Consider the following 17,236-nt stretch of genomic DNA (forward strand, 5'->3'; position numbering starts at 1 on the left):
TACTAGAAACTGAAGCACAAGCCCACATAGCATGAAGAAATCAAAGATAAGACCTAGAGATCTCAATGAAGAGGGTATACAAAAAAATGGGAATGCTAACTAGTGTGGGCTGCCAAAGGCGTGAGCTCCTGCCCCAGTTTGGGAGCTACCAGGAGCAGCCAGGCTGCTACCCAGCAGTAAGCCGTATCACAGCCCAGACCCCTTCCAACGGCTGCTCGCCCACCTCCTAGCAAGCATCCACGCGCAGACCTGTCCATATTCAGCCAATTCACAGGTCACCCGCAACCCATACCCAAGCCAGCTCCAGCACCGAGCAGGGTCCCCAGTGTCCTGCCATGCCCTGCTTCCCAGGACAAAAGGGGAGCCTCTTGCTTTCTCAGGCAAGGCAGGCTCTTGGCAAAGCAACAGGAGCAGGGAAAAATCAGAATAACACAGACGCAAGGAAACCTCTTACGCAGCAGAAATGCAGGCAGCTACAGACCACAGGGGTGGCTTGCAGCACCAGCCAAGCAGCTCTGTGCTGCACAGCTCAGGGAAAACTGAACCCAAAACAAAGAGGAAAACAGACTTGCTGGTAGCACAACAAAAATCCCCACAGCCACATCCAGCTGGTGGGGGAGGGAACCCTGCAAAGCTGCACAGCGCAGGGCTGGATGGAAAGGTGGAGCAGTGGGCAGCGCTGGGCTCGCAGCAACAGTTATTCAGTAAACAACACCAGGATTTTTGGCTGAGCAAACAGCCAAGAGAAGGAAAGAAGCGAGGCTGTGCCACACGGATGGCGGGGCAGAACTAAAGGTCTTCCAGGTCGGCAGGAAGGAAACTGTTTCAATGACTTTTCTCTAGAACAACAATGCTGACTATAGGAAAAGGCACAGGCTGCTGCGAACCAACAGTTAAGCAGGAAAATAACCACATCAGAGGCAAAAGGAAAATTTTGAAGTTCAGCATGCTAGACCAGGGGAGGCTGGCCAACAACCACCCTGGAGAGCTAGGAGCCAGCATATTGAATTGCAAGTCTGACTGCAAGGATTTCCAGCAGAGCCATGAACTCACGCCAAGTCAGAAGGCTAGGAGAATGTTTTCCAGGCAAAGCACAGGTAGATTCAGCTTGAAAGTCCAGGCTGTGATGGGTAAGTAGCATCCAATAAAACATTTGGGTTATCCTAGTTTTCAAGATTTGGGACCGCATGCTGGGGATGAGTGTTTTGTTTTCTATCTCCTTAACACCTCTGCTTCCCCAGAAGGGACGGGGTAGAGGTGTCACACGGGCAGCCCAGTGCAGGGGCTGGAGGAGGACCAGGCGAAGCACAGGGGCACTGCAGGGTTGAGCGGGGAAAGATGGAACCTGGCTGGTCCAGGGAGGTGCAGAAGAGGCTCAAGCAAGGAAGAACCCTAGCACTACAATACATCTCTGCCCACAAGCTCCAGCCCTGCATACAGCAAAGACATGCATGCAATGTTCGCGAAGGAGCTGTATGCCCTGTGCCTTGCTCTCTGGGACACAGAGGGGCTTTGCTAGCACTGCTGTGCTGCAGCTCCCTGGAGTCCTCACCAGGGAGAGCAGCCCTTTCCTGGCAAGGAGCTGAACCCAGCAGGCTCACAAAGTTTTTGGGATGCAACACGGGGCAGGCAGAGTCAGAGGTACACCAAGCATCTGCAGGCTTATGGCATGGTTTAGGGGATCCTGAGGAAGCAGATAACACAGCACAAAACAGAGCCAAAGCCAGCCCCAGAGATGGAGCAGGGGAGAGGCTTCCCAGAGACCCAGAGGACTTGTTTCAGAGTGTCTTTCCACATCTCAGGACATACTGAGTTCTGCTGAAGTGGAAAACAAGACTGGAGTTAAGTGCCTGCTATCACCCTGCAGGACACAGCAAGAGGAGATAATTAATGAAGTCTAAAACCAATTCACTCACACAGGAGACCTGTATTTATACCATTCAAAGAGCAACCTTTCTTTGCTTACAGCAAAGCACTGTTTCAGGGGTCAGAAACCCTCTGCCGCCTGTTCTTTACACAAAGATGGAGCAGTCCCACCCCCAGCTATTGCAGAACCCTCTCTCCTACCTCCCAGTACTTATAAGCACTGCACGATGCTGCTGTCACCCCATCATGTACTCACCCAGACAACAGACTGGTGGTTGAACAAACCCCCACTTCTATCCTACCTTCACTTATAAAAAGGAAGCTGAGAGCAGAAGCAATTATATACTAATGGGCACCTGAGCAGCTGGGAGTGAGAGGAGCTGTCTAGGCTCCTGTTGCCAGAGGAACAAATTGGTATCATCTGGCCACAATTAAAACTCAGGCTGTGATTCTTTTTTTTTTTTTTTTTTTTTTTTCTAAAACAAGGTTTCTATCCACCAGAACTGTGGGTGTCTGCAGCGGCTTCCATATAGGAATAGCACAGGCCAAACCCTGCTGTTTATGAAAGGGATTACGTCAGCTGGTGGCTTCAGATAATAAGCGACCACATTTGAGGATCCATGAATTTCCTCCTGATCTGTTTTCTGTGATCCAAGGAGAGGCTGTTCCTGCTTTCATGTTCAGAGCTGACTAATTTGGAGAACACCTGCAAAGACACCAAAGCAATATCCTTATCTGCTAAGGCATTCCTGCAGGCTCCTAGGCTGTAACAAGGGTGTTGTGCAAAAACAGTGCAAGAGGTCCTGAGCAACAGCTGGCAAGTGTCAGGTACGTAGGAAAGGAGAGCTCCAGCCTTCCTGTGGTTTCTGCACATGGAAAGCACTCCATGCTCAGAGTGAGTCATTTATTACTGGTGCTGCAAAGCCCTAGACAAAACAGATGAAATCAGCTGGCAGTGGGCAAGCCAAGAAAACATCTGCTTGTGCCCATGTGGTGTGCAAAACCAGGGCTGCCATGTTCTAACACCTTAATGGTATGAAATTAGAGCAAAACCACATGGTGAATAGTTAAACGGTAGTTTTATCTCAAGGAGAAATTAAAATCTATCTATGGCTCTTGTTGTGTACAGAAGGAATCTCTTTGTAAGTTGCTGGTAATTAAGGAAAACACACTTGCATTAAAAAGCCACTTTGGTTTTGATTTTGAGATTTTATTATTATGTTGCAAGTTTAATTGAGAGGGAAGTGCTGGCCTTCTGTGCCCTTTGCATCTCGCTGTGCCTGTTGGATCTGGGGATGAGCCTGACGCTTTGTTTCACACTCAGACGAAGCCATGGCCAAGGCGAACTCAGCTCGGGCTGTGGGCTGCTGCCACCACAGGGCTGAACCAGAGGGCCAGGAGGTGAGAGAGATCCCTCACGGGGTGTTGGCACTGCCCGAACCAGCTCACCTCTCCTCTCTGCCCAGGCAGATACAGGGACTGCCTTCCTCATGGTTGTTTTTATATGATCAGGCAACAAATTATTTTTATTCTACCAAAATTAAGCCTGTTCCTCGAAGCTATAACAAGGGCAGCCGCAACCAAAGGTGACGGGGAGTGCCGCTGGTGGAAACAGCCGTCAGCAGTTTGCATGACCCAGGAGTGCTGTAGACTAGGGGGAAGGTGAGGAAGGCCTCGTAGCACCTCCTGTGGTCTATTGTTCAGGACTTCAAAGAGCCCAGGGATCTGTAGTCACTGCTAATAGCTGTTATCTTCTGGTAACAGTAATTATGAACTGAAGGAGACTCAGAGACAGTGATTGTAAAGGGCCAATAAAGCTACACCTTTTCTGCTTGACTTACTTGATTGCCCCTGTTTTCCTTGTATCCACCCCTCTAGGATTTGTCTTTTAATCCTTCCAAGCTGATCTATACACCTATGAATGCTCACTGTCAATAATACAGTTATTACTGCTGCCTGACTATCCTGAAGCTTCTATCAATCATGCATTAATCTTACACGCAGCTCCTAGGACTCCATCTCAAATGCAAATGTAAGATGTAAAGAACCGGGAGAAGAAAATTCTAAAGCCAGTAAAAGCTGATTTACACTTTCCCAGTTCAGCTTCCTATTAATTTTGCCATACTGGATTTTGGAGTAGTAACTCATCAGTCGGCATTTGTTGAAAGTCCACATACTACTTATGCATAAGCATATAAACTTCACACCTGTGAGCAAAGGGACATGGAAACAGTCACAGCAAGTTGGATCAGTGGTGCATCCCTCCAGTGTGTGCCAAGGGAAAAGTGTCCAAGGGGGCTGCAGACGACTCCTGCCGGTCCTCCCCATGTCTGCTGACACTTGGTTCAAGCACTTCCTAATGCTGGGTTTGCATTTGAATTAGTGACCACCGGGTATTTTCTTCCATAAATCCAATGAATCGTGTTTTGAACCCTTGTAAAATTTTAGCATCCTCTACGCCACACAGCAGTGAGTTTCACAGCTTAACTACAAATTTTGTAAATGAGTCCTCATTTGTTGCAGTGAGTGGGCCTCTGCTACTTTCACCTGATGTCCCCAAAACTCATACGTGAAGAGAGAGAGGATAACCATTCCCTCTTTGTCACAGCTCTCACGATCGAGCAGACTTCTATAATATTTTTCCCTGGACCATTTATTTTTGCAGTCTGGAAAAAAAAACCAAAACAAAATAAAAACAAACCCAACAAAACAAAAACCCCCACCTGTCCTAACCTACTGAACTATCCTTCACAGGGAAGCTGTTCAAACCCCAGATCATCTTCACGGAACGTGAATGTGCCATGTCCCTGCTGAACCACTTCACTGAGGTGATGCTGATGTGTGCCTGTAGGGTGGCTGGGTGACATCTAGATGCAGGAACTCGCTGATGCGGGCTGCAGGAGCAGCTGCTGTGGCACTCCCAGGCTGCCGCAGCAGGGTGGCCTTCCATCTGCACCCACTGAGCTGGCTCCCATCCCTTCTGTGTGCTGGGCTAGCTCCATCCCTTGTGCATGCTGAGCTGCTCCTGGGGCTGGCAGTGCCACAGCAGCATCCCTGGGCAGGAGGGGTCTGGCTGTTTGCACAGCAAGCTGCCCAGCATTCAGGGTAGGCTGAGAACCAGAAGGTGTTCTCTGAGAACCAGAAGGTGTTCTCTGAAGCAGGGGCATCACTCATCACTATTTTACACATCACTTTGTTCATATTTCTTCTACGATGAAATGTCATAAGAGGGGCAAGAATGCTTTTGTCATCAGCTAGTGGGGAGAAACAATAGCTCTGCTCATTCTGTCACCACCCCGCAGAGGCTGAATCACCATCACAAGGCGAATTATCCTCTTGCCTGTTGCTCAGCTCCTTCATCCCGGTGACTCATTCTGGAACAAGGACGAGAGTGAAAGGCGGATGCTACAACCTCCTCCCCCCTCCAAAACGTGAAGCAAATAGCAATCTGGTTGGGATCATCTCAGGGCAAGGGACAGTGAGCAGGGCTGGCGAGCCCCCGGGAGGCAGCAGTGGGGCTTGGAGCCTGGGGATGCTGCACAGCCGGGGGCAAGGGCTGGTGCAGGGCATGGGGAGCGCAGCAGCTCCGGGCGTGCAGCGGTTTTGCTGGTTCTGCAGCCTCTCTCAGGGTTGGTTTCTCGTTAGGTAACTCCACCAGCCTGAGACAATGCATAGAAGTTTGTCTTTCCTTGCTCAGCAAAGGTTCTTCATAAGCAATATTTCTTCTGCCTGCCTTTGGTGAAGAAATGCAGATTGTTTGGGTTTCTGTACACAGGGCCAGCAGAGCACTGGCTGCTTTGCCAGTAGCATGGAGGGATGCTCCTCTCTGCAGGCTGTTTTAAATCGATTTAAATGGGCTATAGATGCTCACAAGGAGAAATGAACCCTGTCCTGGTCTAACACAGCTCTCGTAGCTCATTCTGGAGAGCAGATGTGCCAGTGACCTCTGACCACAGGCTGAAGGCTTTCCTGAAGGGATGCAAGCCCCGTGCATGCCCCCACGCTGTGGACAGCCAGCCTGGACCCCAAGCTCAGCCTCGTCTATCATCCCTGGGGCACATCCATCCAGCTACAGAGTCAGAGAGGTGGCATCTCACCTGGCCCATGAAGTGTTGTAAAACAAGTGCTGGTGATTTCAGGTTAAGGAAGCTCCAAACAACCTGATGGGGGAAAATATGTCTCCAAAAAAAGGGTGCCATATGTGCCCGCCAAGCAGGGCTGCTCGCGCCGCTGCAGCGAGGCTTCTCTCATTACTCATTGGCAGTGAGACACACTGCCAGGCTGGTGGCGAAGAGACATCGCGTTACCAGGATTAGACACAAAATGTATTTTGCAGGAGGGCTAAAACTAGTCTGAGGGTAATGAATTTCAATGGCATGCTGCCTTTCGGAGCATGCTAGAGAGCAATGCCCCCTTTCTTTGGCTTTGCTGTTACCAAGGGCGCCCTGAAATAGAGTTGCTGACGGGGCCATGTGAGCACCTGGTCACCCCAGGGGTTCAGGTGAGCAAGAGCATCTCTGGCAACAGGGCGAGGAGGGTGCATGACCAGCCCTCAGCTGACCTGTGCCGGGGGGAGGGGGTGGGGGGCTGGGCAGCAGCACCTCAACTCCCTACCTGCCCTGATGGCACTCTGCCAGGGAAACCCTAAAAACCAGCCTACAGGCACTTTTCCACTTGCTGGGTGGATTGCTCTGGCAGAAGGATTTGTGCTGGCTTAACTCCTCATATTTACGTTTCTCCTGTGTCGCTGCTTGCCTCCCTGGTCTCCACCGCCCCTCCTCCCCCAGGTTTCCTCACCTCCATCACCACCCACGCTGCAGCTCCGCTGTACGTGCCGCGTCTCGTGGAGGCTCACAGGAGCACGGTGCAGCCAGAAAATGGCCTTTCCTGAGCGCACAGAGCTGAAAGAGGAGGCAGCAGGTGCCACAAGCTGCTATGGGGTAAATTAATTGTTAAGGCAAGAAGAAGGTCATTGCTTTATCTCATTGCTAATGGAAAAGTCCAGTCAATTAAGCTTTAAGACACATTGGAAGTACTAGCAGTGATTACAACTGTCAGACAAATATTGTGTGGCAAGAAATAACAAACTAACACAGATTTTTTCTGAGGCTTTTTAAGCTTAGGGGAAAAGGCACGCTTTTTTTTGCCTTTTTTTTTTCTCTTTCTTACAAAACTCCCCTCTGCAAAGGCAGACAGTAAATCCAATGTACAAGCCTTTGCTGGGACAGAGAATCTCCTCAGTTTGCAGCCACAGTGTAAGCTCATCTGTGTACGATCACACCTTTAATTGTGCCTGTTATGCTCAGAAATGACCTATGATTTCATACAAACTACATAATATAAGGCACAGGAGTTTGAGAGTATTGCTGAGGAGCAGAGGGAGCTTTGCAGGCAACATCCCCATCACAAACCGACTGCTCCGTGGCCCGCACCAGCTTGTGTTGTGTGTGATGGACCAGCCAGCACAGAACACCGTGGTGCAGGACCTGGCTGCCGCAGCCAGGACAGCCCATGACTGCCAGGGCAGAGGAGCATCCCCAGCCAGCCCAGCCACTGCCCCCAGCAAAGCCCAGCAGCCAGCACAGGGGCTGCCATGCAGCCAGTGCTGCTGTTAGAGGAGGGGCCAAGATGCTTTGTCTATGAAGGCTGGCTGTATCCCTCCTGTGGGGAACTACAGAGGGTCTAGGAGCTTCCCAGACACCTGAAAGGTCAGTGAATGTGCTGAGCTTCTCACCCGACTCTGCACAGCACAGCTGTTGCTGCAGGGAAAAGCTCAATGGCAAAGACCCTGCCGGGCAAGCGAAGATTCCCATCACAAGGTAGCAGGTATCACTGGAAAAGCCCAAAGTGTGGCCCAGCTCAAGCGCCAGCCCCCCAGGAGCTGCAGAGCAGCCCTGCACCCCCTCGGAGTATTTTCTGAGACGCACAGAGCAAGGGAGAACCTCCCCACAGCATCACCAGCATCACTGCAAGGCTCGAGCAGGGAATAGCGCGTTCATGAGGCCACCTGCCCCCGCTCCCTTGGGGATTAATAGCACTGACATGTGCTGGTGAATCATTAACCCCAGGAGAAGTGGTTCTCCCGCAGTAATTGTCTTTCCGTTGCGCAGTAATGCCTGCTAATAGTACTGACAGCCTTCCCTTTTAGGAGGCTTACGGTGTCGGAATTATCAAATGGGTACGCGCGCTCCTCCTGACCCTGTGCAGGCCTCAGCCTCTCTGGATAGCCCATTTTATCCCAATAAGTAACATCCTTGCTTAGAGATATTATAAACAGACTGATATATAAGCATAAATGACAAGGCTGCTATTATACCAGGGGTTATGTTGACATTACAAACCGATGCTGAAGCTGGAGAAGTGGTGCTGTGGTCGCTGGGCTCCCAGGCAGGACACCAGTGGTGCCTACTGGAGAGGTTCAGCCCGAGACATTTCGCATTGCTTTGGAACAGGCTTCCATAGCTATTCATTGATGGCATTTCCAAATTATTTTTAGTACTAACAAAATAAAATAATAGTGTTTTACACAGAAGCCAGCTCCCAGGGTTTACAACTGCTGCAAGGCTCTTTGAGCCTTTGGGCACTGAGGGGTATTTTCAGCATTTTTGAAGGCTGGGAACAGCCTCGGAGGGTGCAGAAGCCTTGGTGAAGGTGGTAGGAGCTAAGCAGGGAGCTCAGGAGAGCCAGCTGAGCCTGAGACACCCATCCCTGCTGGGCTCCAGCTCTGGGAGGAGGCTCACAGCAGGGTGGTGGGCTGTGGAAAGACAGGGAGGGTCACAAAGCCGAGGGTGGGGGATGGCTGGAGTCCTGCACAGCCACTGCCTGCTGCAGAGCTGGGAGATGCTGCAAACACTGCTGGGCCCAGACACAGCCGTACCTGAGCAGACGGTGCAGGAGAGCCCATCCAGCAGCGCTGGTCTGCAGGAGCATCAGGATCCATCCCAGCCCCGTGGGCACTCCGTGCTCGAGCCCGTGGCTGGCTGGGCACCTGGTTTAGGAGATGGGGAGCAGAGGACATGTCTGATGGCAGAGCCTGTGCGTGGGGGGACCGAGCTTGGCGCAGCACTGGGCTCTTCCCAAACACTGCACAGCAAATAAAAGGCAGCAGCACATACCACACAGGTAAGATTCCCTCTCTGAAGCGCTTTATGTCTGTAGCCCAGTCAGGTTTCCCCTCACCTCCCAGATGTTACGTGACCTCCAGGGTCACCTCAACTGCCACTTCTGTCCCCAGCAGCATCAGACAAGGCTTGCAGGGAGAGCTGAGGTCCTGCACTGAGCTGACAGTCACAAGGAAGTGTTCGCCTCCCATAGCACTTGTCTGTGTCCCCTAGCTGTAACAGTCTGTTTTATTAAAAACCCACCTCTCCTTGCAAACCCGGTGCGGCAGGAACTCCTGCCAGCAGAGGGGAGCGAGTCTGGCTGGTCTCGGCACCCTGCGGGAGAGTGGAGCTGCTCTGCCCGCTCAGGGCTAGGAGATGGAGCACACCAAGCACCCAGCATGGGCCCCCAGGAGCAGAACCCCCATATTGGGGGTCCCAGGGCAGCCCAGCCTTCCCACTACCCACCTCAGTGATCTCTTTTCCCCAAAAAGAGGAAAAGTCTTCAAAATAATGCTTGGGATTCTTACTTGCTTGCCCTGAGCCTGCTCAGGACACATCCAGACCTCTCCACAAGCACAAGGGCTGCTGATCTGCTTCCTCGGGGCGAGAGGCTGCCACTGCCAGCTAACCGCCTCAGCCCTGGGAGCCTGGAGCTGCACGGAGGGAAAAGCCACCAAACCTTCTGTGACTCACACTGAAACCATGAATCGTCTGTATTTCCAGGCAGGCCTGTAATCAGGCTGGAAAAGGGCTGATCCGGAAAGGGCGCGAGGGTGACAAGGAACCGGCTGTGTGAGGGGTCACAGCCTGAGCTAGGTGACCCACAGCTCATCCCCCAGGGCACAGCCCCCCAGCCTGGGGGGAGCATCTCCAAGCAGCCATGCCTGCATTTTCCCCTGGCTGCTCAGGGGCTGCTGCTGCTGCAGAAGCTTCAGGAGGTTTTGCCTGCCACTAACAGCACTCGTATCACCTCCAAAATTAGGTCTTTTAAGGAACGTGATGCTTTAAATATTCGGCTGCGGGGGTGCGATGCGCACTGGTGTGGTTACAGCTTAAGACACATCCACCACCTGGTTACCAGCTGGCTAAAAATCCAGCCCTGCCCATTTGCTGCTTTCACTTACAGAAATCCTTCAAAACATTTGCAATCGCTTCAGGAACACTGTTGTTAGCTCCAAACCTCCTGATGCCCACTGCTCGCCACTGCAGTACTCCAGGAGCTCCTGGGAGCTCTCCCACCGCGCTCGGGATCAAAGCACCAGCCCAGCTCAAAGCGCTGCTCAGAGTGGATCTTACAGATGCTTCAGCCAAGTCCTCAAAAAAAGCTCATCTGCTTTCATCCTCGCTGCAGCCTAACAGGCATCTGCAAGCCCCTGGGATTCCTTGTGGATTCCTTTTCTCTCTGTTGTATCAAACCAGGATGAATCCTCTCACAAAGCACATTTCAAAGATCTCGGCAATCTCGGCAGTCCCATTTCCACTGGCTCAGAGCTGGGTGGATGGATGGGAGGGAGGCAGCACCGGAGCGGTATTTTCCAGGAGCAGGAGCTCAGCCTGGTGGGCATCCCCTGGAGATGCCCAGCACAAGAGTTGTGTCATGTGTCCTTCACCCTCAGAGGCTGGCTGTCTGCTGGTCCGGGAATTTGGGTGCATTTTTTTCCATCTGTGGGATGGAGTTAGCATGCCTGCATTTTTTTCTGAAGAATTATAGAAGAGGGGAAACAGCAGTCATAAAATGCAGTCCTGCAAATCACCATTTCCCTGGAATAGGAAAGAAAAATACCCGGTGTTACTCTCAAATACCAGGGCACCTGCCCCACTTCTGTTTCCCTGGTGCCATTCCCTGCACGTGCCAGGCACACACCACCACTGAGCCCAGCCTGGGACCACCTAAGGCCCTATTTACTCACAGGTACCAGTGTTAATAGCAAATCCTCCATTCCATGAAAGACCAAACAAAGCAGCAAAGCGAAGCCCAGACGCTGCTGGGCATAGCTGTGTGCAAGTGTACACCCAGGGCCGGGTTATCTCTTGGACACTGACCTCAGGGCAGCGTGAGCTGCTCTGGCACAGATCTTCATTAGGGAGTGGAGCTCATGACCCTCAGCGCCACGTGGGATGGGTGGCATTTGGATGGGGTGCGGGTCCTGGGAGAGCATCACACTGCAGACACTGACACACCAGTCGTCTTGCCCAGCACAGCTCGAGAGTGGCCAAATCTAGAGCAAACCCAACAAAATGCGTGTTGCTGGTGCTCCACTCTCAACTCTGAGGGTTTTCTGGAGGATTTTGGCAGGGGTTTCAGTTACGGTGCAAACCAGAGCATGACTGCAGCCGGTCAGAAAGCCACAGAAGCATCTGTGTGCAGGATCCTGCCACAAATGGGGGACCAGGAGCAGAGACAAGTGCCGCAGGGTCCGGCTTCAGCAGCCAGGGCCACAAAGAGCCTTTCAGGGTGGCCGGCAGCTGCTGGGGCTCAGCGCGGCGGTGCGGTACCAGCCCGTGCACGGCCGGCAGCACCAGCGTGCAGCTTGGCTCTGTCTGCGCTTTGTGCCGGCGGCTGAATTGCCTCTGGTGGAGGCATCTCCCCTTGTTCTCATCTGCCGGGGCTGAAAAGGACCTTTTCAGGGCCTGAGGACAGTCTCTCACCTCCACCCAGTGCTCAGGACACCCAGCATTTGTGGCACCTGGCTGGGCTGCAGCACCAACACCCATCACATCTGTGGGGGGACTGCAGGGAACAAGGTAAAGCACCATGTGCTGGGGGTCCAGGGGAAGCCTGGGCTTGCAGGCAAGCTAAACCCCCCCTTGGGCTGCACAGGGGAGAGGGACGAGCGATGGCTTAATGCTTAGAGCCAAGGAGCCTGGGTATCTGTCTACTCCATTCCCACAACCTCCTCCACACAGGACAGCCAAGCTGATGCACAAGAGGGGCTTTGCTGCACGCTTGTCCCAGGAGCTGGGGATGCCCTGGCAGCTCCCCTCTGTGCACAGATGGCAGGTGGCTGGAAGGGCCCTGTTTCAATCCAGGGCCAGCCCCTTGGGGACAGCCTGTTCTCCCACTCACCACCCCACAGCCCTGTGGCAGCTGCCCAGGTCGCAGCACTGTGCTGTTTCCAGCAGCAGGTTAGAGCCGAGTGGCTTCTGGCAGTGCCAGAGTGGGAGGCTCTGGTGTTAGCACAGCGTGAGCCCGGAGCTTCCCAGGGCTGCTCCGGCCAGGGGGAAGCACGGCACATGGAGAGCTTTTCCCAGGGTGAGCCTGCTCCCTGCCACCACCGCACTGCTTCAGACTGCCAAACCCTTTGGGAGCGCACAGCAACGCACTGCTCGGCCACACACACCCACAGCCATCCTGTGGCAGGCTGCCCTGTGCCCCTGTAGCCTCCCCAAGGTGCCACGCAGTCCCCCACAGCACCCCTGGCACCCCACCACATCCCTGCGCTGAGCTGCCCCCACGGCACACCCACCCACACCTCCCGTCAGCACCACAGCCCGGCCAGCCGAGTCTGCGAGGGAAACTTGCTTTCAAGAACAACAAGGGAAAAAATGTCCACCAACCTCTCGAGGTGCTCTTGCCATCCCTGGCAGTGACTTTCCCTGGTGCAGGGGCCACCAGCTCTCGCGGTGGGTGTCTCCCCGGGTGTTGGTGCAGCGTGCTCAGAGAGCTCAGCCAGGGACGGTCACTGTCCCTCAGGCACGGAAGCGGTTTTGGTTGGGGAGCTACAGCTGAGTAGCTTGAAATCTTTCAAGCTGAAATCTTTTGAAAGACCCTGCGCACCTGCCTGTGCATTTCTGTCCGCTCTTCAGCAACGAAGTACAGACCTGGCACCCCCAGAGCCCCAGGATGCTGCAAAAGACAGGGACATCCCTGTGCCTGCCGTCACCCCCTGGGCCACCACATCCCCACTCCTGAACGCATCACCCCACATGGAGGAGCTGGCCTCCCCTGTGCGTGCCAGGGCTCCCCACACACCGGCTCCCCCCACGCTGGCAAGCCCCTTGGTGCCGAGGGGGGGTCAGCCTGGTCTGGCACAAAGCCACGTGTACTGTGACAGAAACACGGCCACTGCTGAGAGAAGGCTGGGAGCCACTTGCTGCCCCCCTGGGACATTCTCCCCTCCAAGCCCCTTGCAGATTAGGGCCAGAACACAGCTGGAACTGCATTGATCTGCTGAGCAATTAACCCGGGAGCTGAGAAACAAAGGGTGGGCTCAGAAGGAAGCGGAAAGGCCGCAGCCCTGGGCACCCTGCGCAGGCAGCGGCAGAGCAGGCAGGGCTGGTTTGTGCCATGCCAAGGGTTTGGCCCCTCTCTCCAGCACAGGGCTCTGCTTTCCAGGCATGGCGGTGGTGTGGCTCGTGGGAAGTGCTGCTCCACAGCAGGTGAGCTGGAAGAACAGCACGTTGCTCCTTGCTGTGGGATTTGGTGCTACAGAAAACTTGAAAGTAACACAGGGAGGCAGAGCTCTCCCGCAGCAACAGCGAAGGGAATTCATACCCTGTCTCCGTGGGGTGGAGGGCAATTCCCTCATCTGCAGAAGTCTCTGCTAAGCGCAGCTAATCCCCACAGAGTGGGCTCAGGGAGGCAGGGAGCAGGGTGGCATCCAGAGGAGCTTCAGGGAAAGTGCTGGTGAGCCAGAGGAAAGCAGCTCCCACCGCTCCTGCTGATCCAGCACCCTCTGCTGCATGCCAGCACCCAGCCCGAGGCACACTGACCAGCTACAGGGGACAACAGGGACCTCTCAGCAGTCAGAAGCAGCAGCAGGGTCAAGAAGCAGAGGCAAAACAAGGAGGAAGAGAGTGACCTCCTGGCACCACTGGGACCATTCCCAAGCACAGCAGGTTCAGCAGGAGCAGTGTCAGGGCCCCCAGGGGCATCCCCATGGGAGCAGATCCATCCCTTACCCCAAGCAGCATCACGGGCTCTGCCCACCAGAGAAGGCTAGGCAGGAGTTGTAGGAGTCAATCCAGCGTAGTGGGGCTGAAGACCAGCATCCTCCATCCCCACCTCGGCGGGGCTGAGGAGCTGCAGGTGGGGCTGAAATAGGATCCTGGGCAGGGCAGGGGATCCCTGCTGGGGCTGGTCAGGTCCTGATGATCCATCAGGGCGTAATACCTTTCTCAGTGGTTTTAAACTCACTGCAGATCCAGAGGTGATATACCAACAAGAATGCAAAGCTTCTGCTGAACCAATTTGAATTTTTTCCTAGTCTTTTAGACCAGTTATGCTTTCAATCTCGTGACAACAAACACCCCAGTTTCACTGCGTTGTGGTTGGGATCCTGGTTAGGTTTCCCCCAGTACCTCCAAGATCTGACGATAGGGGAAGCAGCGAAACCTCACTGTGTTTTTAGGTACAACAGAAATCTGCTGCTTTCTGTGCAGCCCTGGGTGGGCTGGTTCACATGCACCAGCAGCGTGCAGACTCCTAAGGCCTGAAAAACTGGCTCGAAGTCCCTGTGGGAACATGTTATCTTGCAAGGTTTACGGTCCATCCTGTTCCAGACAAAGGCAGAAATGCCACCGCAGTGATTGCTCCAGATGTTACGGTGTTTTTTACACCACTGCCCTGGCATTCACAGCTGAGGGAGAAATGAGGATGGGAACGTTTACACTTTCACCTCCAGCCCCAGCAAGAAGCTTTTGGGGGGGTTGGTGCACGGGTATTTAGAGAGGAGGAGAGCGGCTCCTGTTACTTCCCAACTTACTATTCTGGCTGGAAAATAAAGTAAGGTTGTGCTTGAGGATGAACACCTGTGCAAGCCCAGGAGGGGGATTTTAGTCGTCTGTGTCTTCTTTTCCTTTGGGAAAGGCATGACCCCTTATCAGTGCCTGGCCCCGCACGATGATGGAGAGGTAAGTGGCGAGGGGAGCAAACACCCCAGGGGCCAGCACGTTGAAACTTGTTGGAAATGCGAAGGGAGGATGGGCTGAAGTCCCTGCCGAGGCCTGGCTGTGTCTGGGGTGGCTGAAGTGAGGCCGTGGTTCCCAGGTTCCCACAGCTCCTCGGCACCACAGGCAGATCCCAGCCGCTCTGTGGGTGGGATGACCCGCTTGCTGCACGGCTGTGAAACCCAAGCGTCCCCACTTTGGGAGAGCTCTGTGCCCCCAGGACTCATGTGGGAGGTGAGGACAGGTCTCCCAAGCTTTTCTGCTAAAGGTGTCCCAAATCACACAATTACACAACTTTGTGCTAGGGAAGGAAGGGGAAAGGATGACTGGAGGAGTCTGCAGCCAGGTCCAGTCTGTCTTCCAGTCCATTACTGTGGCAGAGGCCCAGAAAGACAGAGACACTCATTTGTGACTGGAGACAGAGCTTGATAAAAAGGCATCTTTGAATAACCACGTTCAGTAGCAAACAAAACACTGTTAGCAAAAATTATTTTAAGATGGCAACTTACATCTTAGCCAGACTCCTCGCCCCTACGCTTCCCGTGGACTGCAGAGAGATGCCTTCTGGATATGGAAGCAGAGCAGCCTGATCCGTGGGGTTTTCCAGGCAGTCCTGAAGTCCTGGGGCCCTTTGGAAGGTAGAAGGTGGTAGATGACTACCTCCACCTGTCCCTAACCGGCTGCGGAACGGCACCTGTGCCGCTGCGTGTCCTGCACGGCCTGGTTGTGGGTGGCAGTCCCACCCAGGTGACACAGGCCAATCTTGGACCCGCGCATTTGCCATTGCCACCCTCCCTGCTGGCAGGGAGTGACGCTGAGCTGCTCCAGTCAGCCAGCCAGCCAGCCAGCCTATCCTGCTGACCGAGCGTGAGCCGCCCCAGCTCACTGCCGAAATCAGGGCACACGCACAGCACCCCTTCCACCCACTGCCCAGTGAGGGTTGTGATGCCCAGGTGACAGGTGGTGATGAAAAGGGGGTGGCACTGCCAGCGCTACCTGCCATCTGTGTGACTGGTGCACAGGCTGCTCCTGGCCCTGGCATGTCCTGCTTCTTGCACTCACGCAGAGTGAGGAAGAACTCGCTGCTGTGGTGGTACCAGGCCAGCGCGTCACATTGCACGGGGAAGCACAAGTTTAAATACGCAGCACCCCCAGGCTGCACACCAAGCCCTACATCGCTCTTGTGAAAGAGAGAAAAGAAACCAGTGCCATGCCGCTGAGTGGTATCTCCCCAGGGAAGTGTCATCAGATCTTCTGTGAGTTACGCTTATGATTCCCTCCTGGTTTGCTGGGAAGATACTTTCTTGTCAAAGACATAGTCTACGAAGTGCCAGCAGCTGCACACACGCTCTGCAGCACGGCCCCTTGGCTTCAGCCCAGCCTCAGTACAGACGGGGGTTTGACGTTGTAGCTCAGCAACTGAGCCGCTCACATCTTTAACTGCGTATCTATTTAATTGTTATACTTAACCCAACTGCTATTTCGTAGTGCCTGAACAGGCACGGTTCTTCCCTGTTTTCTGTTGTCCTGTTTCTGAGCTGCCAGCCCAGGACTGCGAGCCTCAGACAGACTCACAGGGCCGAGACCCAGGAGGGTGCCTGGGCCAGACCTCTGCCAGGCACGGGCTCAGGATCCCAAAGCCGTGGTCTCCCAAAGCTGTGCAACTCGCTGGCTGTGAAACTATTTTCTGTTTAACTGGGAAATTCCTGCACTTCATCCAGACAATGTGGCAGCGCGGGGTCACTAAATGCTGGTCTCGAACACAGCATTAACCGCCCTCCCTCATCACTAGGAGCAAAAAGTTCTGAAGTGTGTAGGACTTCATGATTTCCTCATTAAGGCTCAGAACAAGATGTAACAGCTGTAGTTAAAATTACCCCATTTCTGCTGCTTCCCACCACCCAACGGAAAGTTATTTTTAACTCCAGGTTGCCCAAGGGATGCTGCACGGTGAGATCTGTAACATCATCACCAACTGTCTTTGCCTGGCAAGAAATTTGATAAGAGAGCCTTCCCTCCAGCCAGCTGGGATCCGTCTAGACCCCAGGGGTGGGCTCCCCTGCAAACGGACCCCTCCAGGCTCCCCAGCTCCTCCTGAGGGGCCAGAAGCTCCCAGCAAGGCAGCTCTGGAAGTGCAGAGGATTAGGTGCCCAGCCAAGTCCTCTTGCTATGCTTTTGTTCTTTTTAGTTTTCAGATAAACTTGGTGGGCTGAAACTATTCCAGGAGCGGTGGTGGCACCGTGCAGGCAGGACCTAGAGAGTGCAGTTTCGCAAGGACGGTCACGCAAAACGAGAGGGGATTAGCTTTTAATGCGCTTCTCAGGGCAAACTCTGAAATTGTGGGATTGCCAAGATCCCAGCAGGAAAACTAGCCAGGT

General features: G+C 53.8%; 2 long non-coding RNA genes across 2 annotated transcripts; one reads left to right on the top strand and one right to left on the bottom strand.

Annotated features, from left to right (window-relative positions):
• The first annotated feature begins 449 nt into the window (after positions 1-449).
• Positions 450-4,562, top strand: LOC129785403 (uncharacterized). The gene is made up of 2 exons (XR_008749464.1): positions 450-1,130; positions 2,353-4,562. It is a non-coding gene; the product is annotated as an uncharacterized LOC129785403 (long non-coding RNA).
• A 113-nt stretch (positions 4,563-4,675) lies between these two features.
• Positions 4,676-15,614, bottom strand: LOC114012257 (uncharacterized). The gene is made up of 4 exons (XR_003554615.2): positions 15,368-15,614; positions 11,013-11,188; positions 6,664-10,730; positions 4,676-5,240 (listed from the first exon to the last, which is right to left on the bottom strand). It is a non-coding gene; the product is annotated as an uncharacterized LOC114012257 (long non-coding RNA).
• Positions 15,615-17,236: the final 1,622 nt, after the last annotated feature.

Source organism: Falco peregrinus, chromosome 12 (assembly GCF_023634155.1).
Source record: "Falco peregrinus isolate bFalPer1 chromosome 12, bFalPer1.pri, whole genome shotgun sequence".
Lineage (NCBI taxonomy): Eukaryota > Metazoa > Chordata > Aves > Falconiformes > Falconidae > Falco > Falco peregrinus.